At 33.5% G+C, this 13,497-nt stretch overlaps 1 protein-coding gene across 3 annotated transcripts in view; it reads right to left on the bottom strand.

The window, feature by feature from the left end:
- LOC100716680 (sodium channel protein type 2 subunit alpha) overlaps positions 1 to 9,603 on the bottom strand; it is a 129,828-nt gene extending 120,225 nt beyond the window's left edge. For 2 of the 3 annotated variants that reach the window (XM_063259190.1, XM_063259193.1), the window contains exon 1: positions 9,353 to 9,602. The gene's annotated coding sequence lies outside the window, so the exon portion shown is untranslated. Of the gene's footprint in view, positions 1 to 9,352 lie in introns of all 3 variants that reach the window. The other variant, XM_063259191.1, reaches the window with a different exon arrangement.
- Between the last annotated feature and the right edge of the window lie 3,894 nt (positions 9,604 to 13,497).

Raw genomic sequence — 13,497 nt, 5'->3', positions numbered from 1 at the left:
ACTTGATTTTTTTAACTGAACAGTATTTCTTGATCATCTTCTAACATCAGCGTACAAAAGTATAAAATTATTTTTAGCACCTGTAAAGTATTTGTTGCATAGTTGCATTATAACCAAATAAATCTATCCCTGTGAGTGAATATTTAGCCTATTCTATTGTTTTTGCTCTTGAAAGTCAATGCTGCACTGACTGTTGTTATTAAATACGTGTGTTATATGTTAAAATCAATTCCTAGAAATGAAAATCTCAGATTGAGATAAATATTCTTTAAATATTGAGAGATACTATCAGATTGTCTTCCAAAGTGTTTATTTTTCTACACTTTTATTTAAATTTGAGTATCAGTGAACTTGATAATTTTCACAAGTGTAAAATGTTAAATATGACTTCAATACAATACAAACGTAAAGAGTAGTAATGGAAGTAGTTCATAATAGATATTAAGATATATTATAAAGCTTTAGATTTGAACAGAACTAAGTAAAATAGATTTTGATATCAAATCAAATACCCATCAAAAAGCTTGGGACTAGATATTAAAGACTAGCCTATAATAATGTCTTCTTTAAAACAGACGGATATTCTATTACCCGCTCAACTTTTCTGGAAACCCATGACTGTCAATTTAAAAATTTGGTTGCCTAGCATACACAGATTAATACTGTAGAAACTAGATAAATTACAACTCTTTTAAAATACTTCTGATTGGGGCTGGGGATTTAGCTCAGCGGCATAAGCACCTGCCTTGCAAGCAGGCAGTCGTGAGTTCAATCCCCGGTAAACGAAAAAAAGAAAAAAAAATACTTCTGATTATACTGAATATTTAGGTACTTTTGAGAAAGTAATATTTCTAAGTATTCAACTGTAGTACAAATTTCTTCAAGTTATATAGAAATATATATAAATTGCATAATATGTAATTTTAGTTTGTAATATATACATATATAAAGCATTTCTATATAAGTAAATATCAAAAGACACTAAAAATAGAAATACTATTGCAAAAAAATTTTAAAGAACTTTAAATTAAATCTTGAGGTTTTTTTATGTTTAAAGTATAAAAACCCTTATATGTATCAATAAACATCATTATAATAAAAAACTTGGAAAAAGTTATGACCAGAATATTTATAGAGATACAAAGTTTCATGAAAACATAGGCAAAATTTTTAATTCTCAATTGAACAAAAGGATTAAATTTCACTATCATATTTGAAAAACAATTCTTAAATCTCGAATTGGTATACTGAAGAAGTTGGCTTTCACACGCAATGCTTACATGTGCATACATTTAATTTGACACATTTGAAAATGTATATATCTTTTTAAATCTTTTGTTCCAGCAACTCAAGATCTAGAAAGTGCCTAAAAGAACAATAAAATGTTTACAAAATTTACCAGACTATTTATGATGTATTTGTCGTAAGAGAAATACAGATTCTGAAAATGATTCATACATTTAACAGGACTTTGGCTAAGTAAATTTTGTAGGGCCCATGTAATAGAATAATATACAACCACAAAAAGATTATATAGAAGAACATTTAATGACCAGAAAGGCAAGAAAGTCGATTTTAAAAAGCAAATAATGCAACATGTACACATACTTAAAACTAATCAACTAGCTAACAAATATATTATGATTGAAAAATCTCTTAATAAAACCACTGTCCTTTAGTCTTTTTATGTTCTGTAAAGGACAAAAATTTATATATATAAATATTGGTATATATATATATATATATATATATATATACCAATAAGATTATATATATATATATTATCTTAATGGTAAGGGGAAAGTAAATTAATTTAAATTTAATGGCAGAAATACACATTGAAGTCAAAATACAAATTTCCATGAAACTCCACCTCTTCTGTTATATAGAGGGTTCTCGGGTTTACAGTTCCTTATATTTCACAAGCCGTGACTATCTGGACCTTTCTCTAAGTATGACACACCTCCTTCTGTTGCTCACAACCCTGTATCAGATTTCCTGTTTATCACTTAAGTTTTTAGTTGTCTCCTTATTGGTGACCATGGAAGCTTCTCTTTATTTATTTGGAGCTTAAATATATACTTCAGGTATTTTATTTAAGTAATCTAACCATTGGTAACAATGGTTTTTTTGTTTATTTGTTTGTTTTGTTATGTTTTTGGTGGTGGGGATCAAACTCATGACCTCACACTAGCCAGACAGATGCTTATGCCATTGAGCTATATCCCCAGCTCTAATAATATATTCTTATGTAGTATACCAAGTTATTACACTTGAACATTTCTGGTAGGTTTGTATAAGGCATTATTTTTGTTTTAATAGTCTCATTTATCTTAAAAGTGCTGGGAATGTAGGAGGTTCTTGGCCTGAAATTGTAAGACTAAAGCCAGAAATCAGCACAGATTTCTCCATTAATACTTGTGGAGAAGCTAAATGAAGTGCAGAAAGGTTTCTCATAATCTGTTTGTTCTTTGTCTAAGTCAAAACAGCATAGAACTGACTGATAGTTGTTTCTGCACAGAATTGACTTCCCTGGGAAGTCAGTATCAAGATTCGCCGTTACACCACTCCAGATAATGTAATCAAGGATTCAGCCAGTCATTTGCCATGTCAGTTGGTGGCTCAATCAAAGCGAGTAGTTGAAGCAGCTTGTCTGAAAGTTTTTAACTTACAGGACGTTTTACATTTTAACTTTCTGATATCCAGGCAAGAAACTCATGAAGCATTTATTTAGTAGACCAGTTAAATGTAAGACAGAATCATCTCTGAATACCCTTTCCCTGAGAAACAGGTCAACTAGAAATCCTAGTTTTCCAGGAACAGTCTTAATATAGACATATTACTCTGGAAAAATTACTTACAAACCACATATATAAAATAAGATTTGTTGGCTTCTAGGATTGTTGATTCAGGAAATAGTGGGTGTAGGACTGACACTTGTCTGGCACATTTTAACTGCTTGGAAATTGCTGGAAATTCTAATTGCTTGGAAATTGCTAGAATTCTAACTGCTTGGAAATTGCTACAAATGCAGAGAAGAAATGGTAAAAGAAAAAAACATCCTAACTAGTAAGATAATGACTAGTGATAAAAATATATCATTACAAGCTGAGCATGTTGACCCATGCCTGTAATTCCAGCATTCTGGAGGCTGAGGCAGGAAGATTGCTATGAATTTGAGGTCAGTGAGTGCTGCATACATAGTTCAAAGCCACGGCCTAGTGAGACCCTGCCTCAAAATAAAGAAGAAAGAGAGAGAAGAGAAAAAGGGGAAAAAGAAGGAAAGAAAGAAAGAAGCAAAGAAAAGAAAAAAAAAGATCATGATCGCCATCCTCTGACTGGCTTTTTCATGTCTTAGATATTCTACTTTTTGAGCTCAGTTAGAGAAAGGAAATAATGTCAGTAATCTTTTACCAAATCTCCTCATAAACTCCTTTTTTCCCCTTAATCTTCCAACTAATCCATTATCTTTCATATATGCTTAATAATAAACATTATGTTACTCTGTCATCACTCTCCCATACACATCATCCAACACAGTATGTAACGGGGCATATTTGCATAACCACATCACTTAGTATTTATTAATAATTCCAAGACATGCTCACATTGAAAGCGTAGCATGTTATAATAACAGCTGATTCTAGATACCAACAAAAGACCTAATAATTCAAAACTATAATAAATAAAATGATTCAAAACACCTCTCGAGAGTGATTGTTTCTTAAGGTTATTTTATTCCAGTGAGTATTTAACAAGTATGCACACAAAATTAACTAAAATTATTATTTTCTTATAGAATTTTAATATATTCTGATGGGTAAAATATATTTAAGTACTCTTGATCCTATCTCTTTAAAAATCTTCAGCAAGTACCAAAAATACCTTATATGAGATCAAGTTTTCTGCACTATTAATGTAGTTAGTAATTATATCAAAATAAACACCCGATTTAAAAGTTTAAAAGAATATTAGTGGGAAAATTTACACTTTGACTTGCAAATTCCACCCCACCATTGTGTTCCACCCATCTCCAAATACTGTGAATCTAAATTTAATAAAGGGAGATGACATTAATGTGTGAATATTATAGAGAGAAAGGATCTTTTCCTTTCCATTTCAATAAGATTATAATTTATATTCTTGATGCAAATCATCTTTTTTTACAAAGAAACAATAGATAATATACTATTGCTAATCATATTATTTCCATCTATATATAAAAGTTTGAAAGATTTCATTGATCTTCATTGCCAACATGAGTTTTAGAATTCTAAGCAAAACATATTAACTAAACAAAGATTTTTAAATAAACATTATATTTTATAGTCAGAGAAAATTAAAGAAGGTAATGTAATGTAAATGCATGTCTTATATATAAGAAAAACATGATAACATAAGAAAGGAGGATTTTTTTTCCTGTTGGCAGCATCTGAAAGTTGGTTTGGAATTGATATTAGAAGTATTTATGATTTTATAAAAGGTTTTAGAAGAAGAGCATCATGTTACTTTCTAGCATGTTCTCTTAGAGCAAAAAGTAGAAACCAGTATTCTAATACTTGCTTTGTATGTTTTCTATGACCTCTGTTTAAATATCATTATAAAAGATCTCTAAGCTGAAAAGCGTCGGCTTAGGTTTGCTACGTGGTTGACATTCACCTCAGCACCTCTAGTGCTAAGCGTTGTTCATGCAGCTCCAGTGGGTGTGCAACAGATGTTAATGGAATTAAATTTGAGTTAGTATTTCTATTTCAAATTATCTGATGTTCCATTAAAACACTCTAACATGCCCATTTTACTGTTCAAAAAAGATGAAGGCATCAAAATTCTGAAATTTATTGAATCTTGAATTCTACACCCTTAAATAATAACCCTAATGTCTTAATAAGACAATAAAAACTGACACCCATGCAATTTGAATTTTGTCCTATTTAAATAATTGGGAATTGGAGTCAATAGATGAACTCTTGTTTTTAAGACTTGGAAGCTACTGAGATAGTTGTAAGGATGTCAGAACTGAGAAAGCAGTTATTCAAAAGGCTGCAGTGTGAAGGATGGAGTTCTAAACCAGTGCCTGAATCCTTTTCAAGGTCTCACACTACGATTTCATGAAATGTGAATGCAAAATAGATACTCAGAGGGAAGGACCAAGGGAGGGTTATAGGAGAAGGGAAGGAGGGACAGAGACTGAAAGACTTCTAATAGGGAGCTTCACAATGGAAATTAGTTACCGTAATGAAAGGAAGTTTGAGATTATATTGAAATTCTTTTTTTTTTTTTTTTTTTTTTTGGTTCTGGGAATTCAGCTCAGGACCTTGTACTCTCCAGGCAGGCACTTACACCACTGAGCTATATCCCAGCCCCTGGAGTTCTTTTATCTATATACAAATCCTGGTAAAAGTACTAATGAAAAGTATTAAAGAAGAAAGGATCTTGAATAATTAATTCAGATGCTAGCAATAATCAACCTAGTTATATACAATAGATATGTAACGCTATATGTAATAGAAGTTTTCTATAGAGCTTGTTTTCAAAACAGGTCATTCTGAATAAAAATAGATAACTTAAGTATGTAAAATAATATTAATATGAAACAGTATTATTAGCCTCCAATTCAAGGATTAATCTGACCATACTGTGCTCTGCAGGAAAGTGTTTTACTACTGAGGATTAATTACTTTGTCCAGAAAATGCCATAAATAGCCTTTACTGAGAAACCAATTGACTTAAGGAGATATTTTATCTAAGACAAGATTGCATTTCCAGGAACAAGCCTCTCAAAGTGAGCTGTACTGGTTGTTTCTAAGCCGTCACCCATCCCTTCTTCTGTAACACTCCAAAAAAAAAAAAAACCCCAGTTGAACCATTCTGCTCCTGTCTCCTCCAGGGCCTTGAGTTTTGTTTCTTCTTTTCTCAGTTTTCTCCTACTGAGTACACATTCTTTCTCTACAAAGGGGTTTAAATTTCTCTAAGTCGAAATAAAACCAAATTTTCCTCAATAGTGCCTTCCTCCAAAAGCTATACAGCATAATCTCTTGTGTATTTCACTGGTAAACATCCTAGTATTTCTCAGCGCTGAAGCCTCCTCATTCTACTCTAATGCTCAGTCAGGTAAATTATCTCTGTGAAATCGCTAACCATTTTCTCTGAAAGTTCAACCACGATTAAGTCAGAACTTAGGCCATTAGCGCTGCCCTGTCTTCTCCTTAATCACTTCCTTTATGGGTTTTCTACCCACACTAAACTTTATTTTGACTTTCACTTCACCTGTTTTGCCTCCTCTGACATTGTTATCCCCCAACTTTTCCCATTGCTTTTCTACAATTATCTAATATTTTTTCTAGACTCCTTTTTACTTCTCATATCTTAAGATTATCCCACCACTTATTTTGACTCCATTTTTTTCTCCATGCATCTACATCTATGTGTGACCTAATTCTGGCTTATAACTTCATGAAGACTCATGGAGTTATCCTCTAATCTGATACCTGGACATAAAATTCAGTCTCTTACAAGAAACCTCTACATAAGAATATGTGTCAGTTTGTTAAATGTGTAAAATTAATACCATCGTATTTTTCCTGGCCCAGAGGAATAATAATAATAAAGAAAAACAAAACAAATGAATGACAACTTTCAACAAGGTTGGATTATTTATTGTTGTCTTTCACTTCCCAGAGCCAAATCACTGTTCATGTGTATTTGCTTGCCTTACCTCTGTGCCTAACATGAGCAATTTTATTTTTTGTCCACTTATATCAAGCTTAACCCTAGAGATCTAACTCTCATGTCTTCCTAAATTCTCTTTCATTTATGGACGAATATTGTGGCAACTTTTACTGTGAATCCTAGAATGTAACACCGTGCCTGGTATTCCGATCCTATTTCTTTGCTCACGTTTGTTCCTTCCTCATTTTGGCATTTATAATATTTTGAGCTATGACACTGCTATGAGTTGTGTCAAAATGTTCCTTAAGGGTGTCTATGTTCAAAGGTGGGACTGTGGGAAAGTGGCTGAATGATGAGGACATTGACCTCATCATTGACTTCGCCCATTGATGAGTTCATTAGCTGCACGGACTGTTAAGATATGAGACATGGTTGGAGGAAGCAGATCATTAGGCATACGCCTTAGGAGGGCTGGTCTCTTCTCTCACTCTTCCTTTCTCTCTTTGTTTCCTGGTTGCTATGAAGTGACCAGCTTAATTCCACCATGACCATCTGCCATGATGTTTCTGCCTTGCAGTCAGGTAAACATGGACTGAAATCTCCAAAATTGTGGGCCAAAATAAATCTTTTTAAATTTAAAGTGTATACACCAGGGACTTTGTCCCAACGAGAGAAAAGCTGACCAATGCAGATAGTATAGGTACATGAATATTTTCATGTTAATCTTTTCAAGGTAAGATCCATGACTATCAATCTTTAGTATGTACAATTCTTGATATCTACGTAGTATTCCATAAATATTAGCATTTCTTAATCTGCTTCTTTTCTCAAAATATTGAAGAAATAGGATACCTGTACCTCATAAGCAAAAAAAGAGAGGAAACCCAAGATAGGAGATGATACTCATGTCAATAGATTGACCTATATGAATAGTATATTCTGTTAGGTTGGAGAAACAGAATTGTGGGCGAGTCTATGATCATACATAAACAGAAAGTAGAACAGTATACCTAATGTCGTAGTGAAATGAAAACATGAGAAGCACAGAGCCTACATCACTGTTAATTTAGTTTTCCTGGATGCTTTGGCAGAAATCCTGAGGAAATTTAGCAATTTATGTAATAGGCCACTGAACAATTTGTACATTGAAAAAACTCTGTTTTATAGAATTTACGCAGAAAAACATATACACACTCACACTAAATATCAGAACACCTGGTCTATACCACCTGGAATCGTTCACAGTAAAAATATTTTTTTTTTACTTCTATGCAAATGCTAAAAGCTGCAGATCAGTGTTCTAGCCTTACATGATTTTAATTCAGTATGTGATTCTAAATGTGAAAATCCATATAATGTGAAATCTAGCTCAGCCACAGTAGCTTTTCTTAAATAAGATGCTAAAAAAAATCCATGATTTCAAAAATTCCCATTTATATAGAACCATGTGGAAGTGAAAACTCTTTATAGATTCTACACACATGAAGGTAATAGATTTTTTTCATGGTGGACCACCCATTCCATAAAATCAGACCCTGTGGCTTTCACAACCTCAGACACAGCACAGCAATCTATAGGAAAATGATGACTGAGACAGAAACATCCTGATGCACCTCAGCACCTGACACCTGCACCATCACACAAACACACACACACACACACACACACACACACACACACACACACCTTTCTGGGCAAGGAGAGAGAAAAGCATTTTTTAAAAAATCTTACAAAAATTATTTAAAAACTCATTTAAAACTGATTTAAATGACAATCTGTGGCTTTTTATGTATGGAATTTTTATACATTATGTCTTTCTTATAATGATCCTGACGATGTTAAAAAGAGGATTTAAGGGAAACCAGGCAGAGCAACAGAGAGAAGCAAGGCTGTTGCGGGCGATTTCCACCTCCTGAGTCATCCCACCCTGACACGGCTGATGTCACATGACCTAAAATAATGTAAAACGTGAACACCTTTGACAATATCAACTCTCCTAAATGGTCCCAGCCTTATCATCACAAATCTACTAAAATTGAAAGAATCTCTTTTTCACAGTAATTAATTTGTGTTCGGTCTCCTCATCTTAATTCTGGGGGTGGGGAGTGTCTAAGCTATCATTCCAAGTCTATAAAACATTACGTAAATCTTCACTCATGTGGCTGAAGTGACTTTCATCTTATTTCTAAAAGGTAAAGGCAAAGGCATAAACAATCCACGCCATCCTAGCCATAGGATTTGTTCAAAAGGCCTTGGGCTCGAGCTGCTGGCCTGCCTCTCAGGCTGCTCTCACAGGCTCAGCCCTAAGCGCCGGCAGAGCCACTGCCATGTTAATGTGCTTCATTACATCTCTACAATTTGCTCAGCACATTAAGGAGCAATATTTCCCCTGTGAGAGTTAAGACCCATCGCTCATTTTGAAAGCTTTATCTTGAAGAGGTAAACAAACATCGCCAGAGATGTTCAGAAAGCCTGGAAAGTCAAAGAAATATGAAAACACAGTATGTCATAGTCAGAGCTCCTTTAAGCCTAGGAAGATTTTAAAATGCAGAACAGCTAAGATTAGACCTTTCAAATCCTTTAGTCTCAATGTAAGACTGCAAAGCAAATCTTATTTTAAATGCCACTATCAACACAGACAATAATTTATTGTTAGATCAAAAAGAGAATCATGTTGGCTTACCTGAAATAAAGGGAACTGTCAATCGTAGAACAGAATCCATGTATTTGTATGTGCTGAATCTAATAATCTCTATGCAGCGTTTTAGAAATCTTTCTAGAACAGAATATAAAATCTCACATGTGCTCTATCCTCACTAAGGAATAAAAAATAAGAAAGGGCAATGGCAGCATCCTCTTTGCCTCTGCCTTAGCTTTCTGTTCTGACACTCACTCGATGGTACCCACTGTCTGTTAGAAAACAGCATGCTAAATGAAAAAAATAAAATAAATAAATAAATACAATGCAGCATCTTGCACCACAGCGCCATCACCTGGCCACAAGTGAAACCGTTTTAATTCAAGTTCCTTTGGCAATGCAGCATTTAGCACGTATTTTTAGACTGTGTGTAGCCCATAATTCGAATGCAGTTGAAATTAACTACCCTATTTAAATTAAACATTTAATAATGCTTACGTTTATGAACTTGTAAAATTTAATTCTACCTTTAGCAGGTAAATTTGTGTTATATTTCAACTAAATGGATGCATTCATAGCCTTATTAAAAATTCAAATCTTAAGACTTATTTAAGTTTATGGGTCACCTGAAAAAGTAATGCTTATCTCCTGGAAAAGTGATTTAAGATGTAACATACTGTTACTGAGCATTTCTTTGTGGGGAATCATGATTCTTTACTAGAGTAGTTCGGTGCTGTGTTAGTACTCTTTAGGCAAAATTCTGAAGACTTAAAGTTAATGCAGCACAATGAAATGATTCAAAGGCAGACTTGAAAATCTTTAATCAACACAAGCTTTATAGACCATTTCAAAATGTATACATATTAGGTTATATGCTATATAAAATTTGATAATTTTGATATATCATAGTGTGAAATTAGGCCTTATGAGGAAGTAGGAAAAAATTATTTTTATTTTATGAATTATGTCAACTGTAAAAATAAATTATTTCTAGACATATTTTGTGTTTAATATAGAATCATTTAATTTTCTATGCCCATTTGTGAATCCCTGGCTTGTTTTGTTTTGTTCAAAACAGGCTCTGTGCTTCTATGCAAAATTATGTGTGAGTTTAATGAAATTAAATACAATAGTCAGAGTGTTTTAAAATTGATAATGGGTGGCCTAGAATATAGTTTAGTGGCAAAGCGCCTGCATGGCAAGCACAAGGTAGTGAGTTTAATCTCAAGTACCAAAAATTAATGAATTAAAGAATTAATTAATTATTTATTTAAAATAGATACTGGAGCTACTTTTCTTTCTGAGCAAGTTTTTTTTCATATTGAAGTAATTTTAGATTCATCTGCAATTTCAAGAAATAGCACTGAACCATTGTAAACTTTACCCTGTTTCTAATGTAAAGAACATTTTAAAAATGATAATACGGTATGGTAATCATAAAATCGTGAAATACAAGTATATTTTCCTTCCTCTCTTCACACAATATCGTTTAGATTTGGAGGCAAGCATGCAGCTAAAATGTTGCCTGCGAAACGTTCTTGATAGGACAATATGACACTGTCCGTGGTGCTGAAAACAAATTTACAGAGGTTTTCAGATCTTAAACTGGTCTGAAATTGTCTTTCTAAAAAATGGTGTTTAAAAAATGATGGCAATTTTATCTATAAAAGTTCTATGCCATCAAAAATCCGTGATAATGTATAATTTAAAACTAGTTATATCATATTTTATTCACAAAATATGCATATATGTCAAGCAGAATCATAATGCTAATGAATCTAATAAAAATGTGATTGCAAGTACTACTTCTTGGACCCTTTGTATTTTATTTTCTTCTTGCTAATGTTCTGTCAGATAAATTATGCTCCCATTAACTGATAAAGAAAAGAAAACCTACTCTTGAGAAAGTTATCCAGCGCTAATTAATTAATGTTAACCTACTTCCTTAAATTAAAGTTTAATTCTGCTTTTCAGTACTGAACTTCAGATATGACTGTGAACACATCCCCACCTTTACCTTACTTTTATCTCCATGATATTATTAAGGTATATTTATTTTCAGTATATACTATTAACCTTGTTCAAATAATTAAATCTACTAAGTCAAAATGTTTTAATCCTCACAGTCAAACATTTCATCTAATAAATTTTCTGTGGCAAAATAACATACTGTCTTAAACTCTCAAGACACACCAATTATGATACCATAATGTTCAAACTTTGTTTCAAATCACTGCCAATAACCAAGAATCTTGAACTGATAAGATTTACCAGGAATCAAATTCATGACCACGTGTTTACCAGGCAGGTGTGCATGCTGCTAAGCTAAATTCCCAGCTTATTGAACTGCTAAGGTTAAAGATTGGTGCTACAAACATAGAATGTAATGAAATCAACATTTTATCTTTAAAATCATGGAGAATTTTATAATAACAAGCATTATTTCAGCATTTTTCTTAATAGAGTAATTATTTTTGCCATAACTTGAGAATAAATTTTATCCAGTAGAAGTATGTATATAATACACTCTGCAATTTTGTGTATCTTTAGCCATGCCTTAGTATGCCTTTGGGACATGATATTCCAATTTGAAGACCATGGGGTTATGTGACACATAACCAGAGTAGTTCTACTAAACTGAAAGTCTTTCCACATAACCCATTTCCTCAAAACTTTTCAGTGACCAATTGTGGCTTCAGAACAAAATCGAAGTGTATCCTAATGTCCACAATAGTCTGCATGTCTGAGACTGTTTACCTCTCTGATTTTAAACTTCATTTATCCACCTTATTCTAACTATTCTGATTTCTTTGTAGTTACTCCAATATAACAGACATACCCCTTCTGCAAACATTATCCACCTTCTGATCTTTGCTGGGCTGCTTTTACCTGGACTCCTTACAATTCACAGCCCTTGTTCTAGTCATGGTTCAGCACTTCTGATATGGTGGTTTATGCCTGTAGTCCCAGAACTCTGGAAGGCTGAGGAAGGGGAACACCAGGTTGAAGTCCAGCCTTAGCAATTTTTTGGATTAAGACTCTGTCTCAAAATTTTAAAAAATATATAGAGGAGTGGGGATATAGTTTAGTGCCAAGGCCCCAGGTTCAATCTCCAGTACTTAAAAAAACAAATATGCTATCAAAAGATAGATGAAGAAACCAAAGGAAGCTAAAAATTAGACTGGCGAAAGAGTATACTGTAATTTCTACAAACAAAATCTGGAAGAATATTTCCCATACTCCCTTAGGAAAGGAAATGTTACAGTAATGCTGACAATAAACAATATTCATTGTATTCTTAATAAATGTGCAAACAGTATGCTAACAACTATGCATATATTATCTCACAAAATTTCAAGCCGATCTGTAAAATAGTTTCCTTTTTTTCTCCCTTAGACACACACTTTAAAAAAAAAAACCCAGTCCCTCACTTGGTAAAATATCTTCCATCAGATCTCTGTTCTCAATGCATGGCTCTATCTGAATCTTCTTGAAACTGAAGGAGATAAAAATCCTGAGGGGATTAATCCATGGGCCTTCCGTATTTATGTGCTTTTTGTTCCCAGCTCCAGTTGTTATCCAATCATGTGAGATAGAAAGGTGAGATGGGAATGGAAGAAAAGGATGGGTTTCAGAAATCGCTCTCTTTCCTCTGGCCTTTCACAGCTAGGAACGGGTGGAAGGATTAACTCAGGAGGAGAAATAGAAGGAACTAGGGTGATTAACTGCCATGAGATTAATTAGCACAGTGATGATAGAAAAGACCAGGAGCCCTGAATCCCTGAAGGGGGCCTTCTCTTCCCAAAAGATGGCTCTGCACCAGAGAGTAGCAATTTGTGATCCACTGACAATGAAAAGCTCTCATACTTGTTCCAAGCTTCACAAGACCTTGTACTGGTGTCAGAAATATACTGACGATGGCTGTGATTCCCTGCTGAGGGTAAATGAAGTACACTTAGGTTATCCTGACATCGCTCATTAGGAGCTGTGTTTCTCCTAGAACAAATAACTAAATTTGGCATGATAAGGAGCACTTAGACAAACTCACACTCTAAATCCTGTGCCAAAATATGGATATCAGGCATTCCTATAAATCCACTCACCATAAGTAAAGAACTGATTAAAATATCATGTCTCTTGTGATGGTTCTCATGGTACCCACTGTACAGTGTTTAATTTTTCTAAGATCA

Source organism: Cavia porcellus, unplaced genomic scaffold (genome assembly GCF_034190915.1).
Source record: "Cavia porcellus strain 051 isolate PalLab524CR breed Dunkin Hartley unplaced genomic scaffold, mCavPor4.1 scaffold_12, whole genome shotgun sequence".
Classification (NCBI taxonomy): domain Eukaryota; kingdom Metazoa; phylum Chordata; class Mammalia; order Rodentia; family Caviidae; genus Cavia; species Cavia porcellus.
This window is presented reverse-complemented; position numbering and strand designations above follow the sequence as displayed.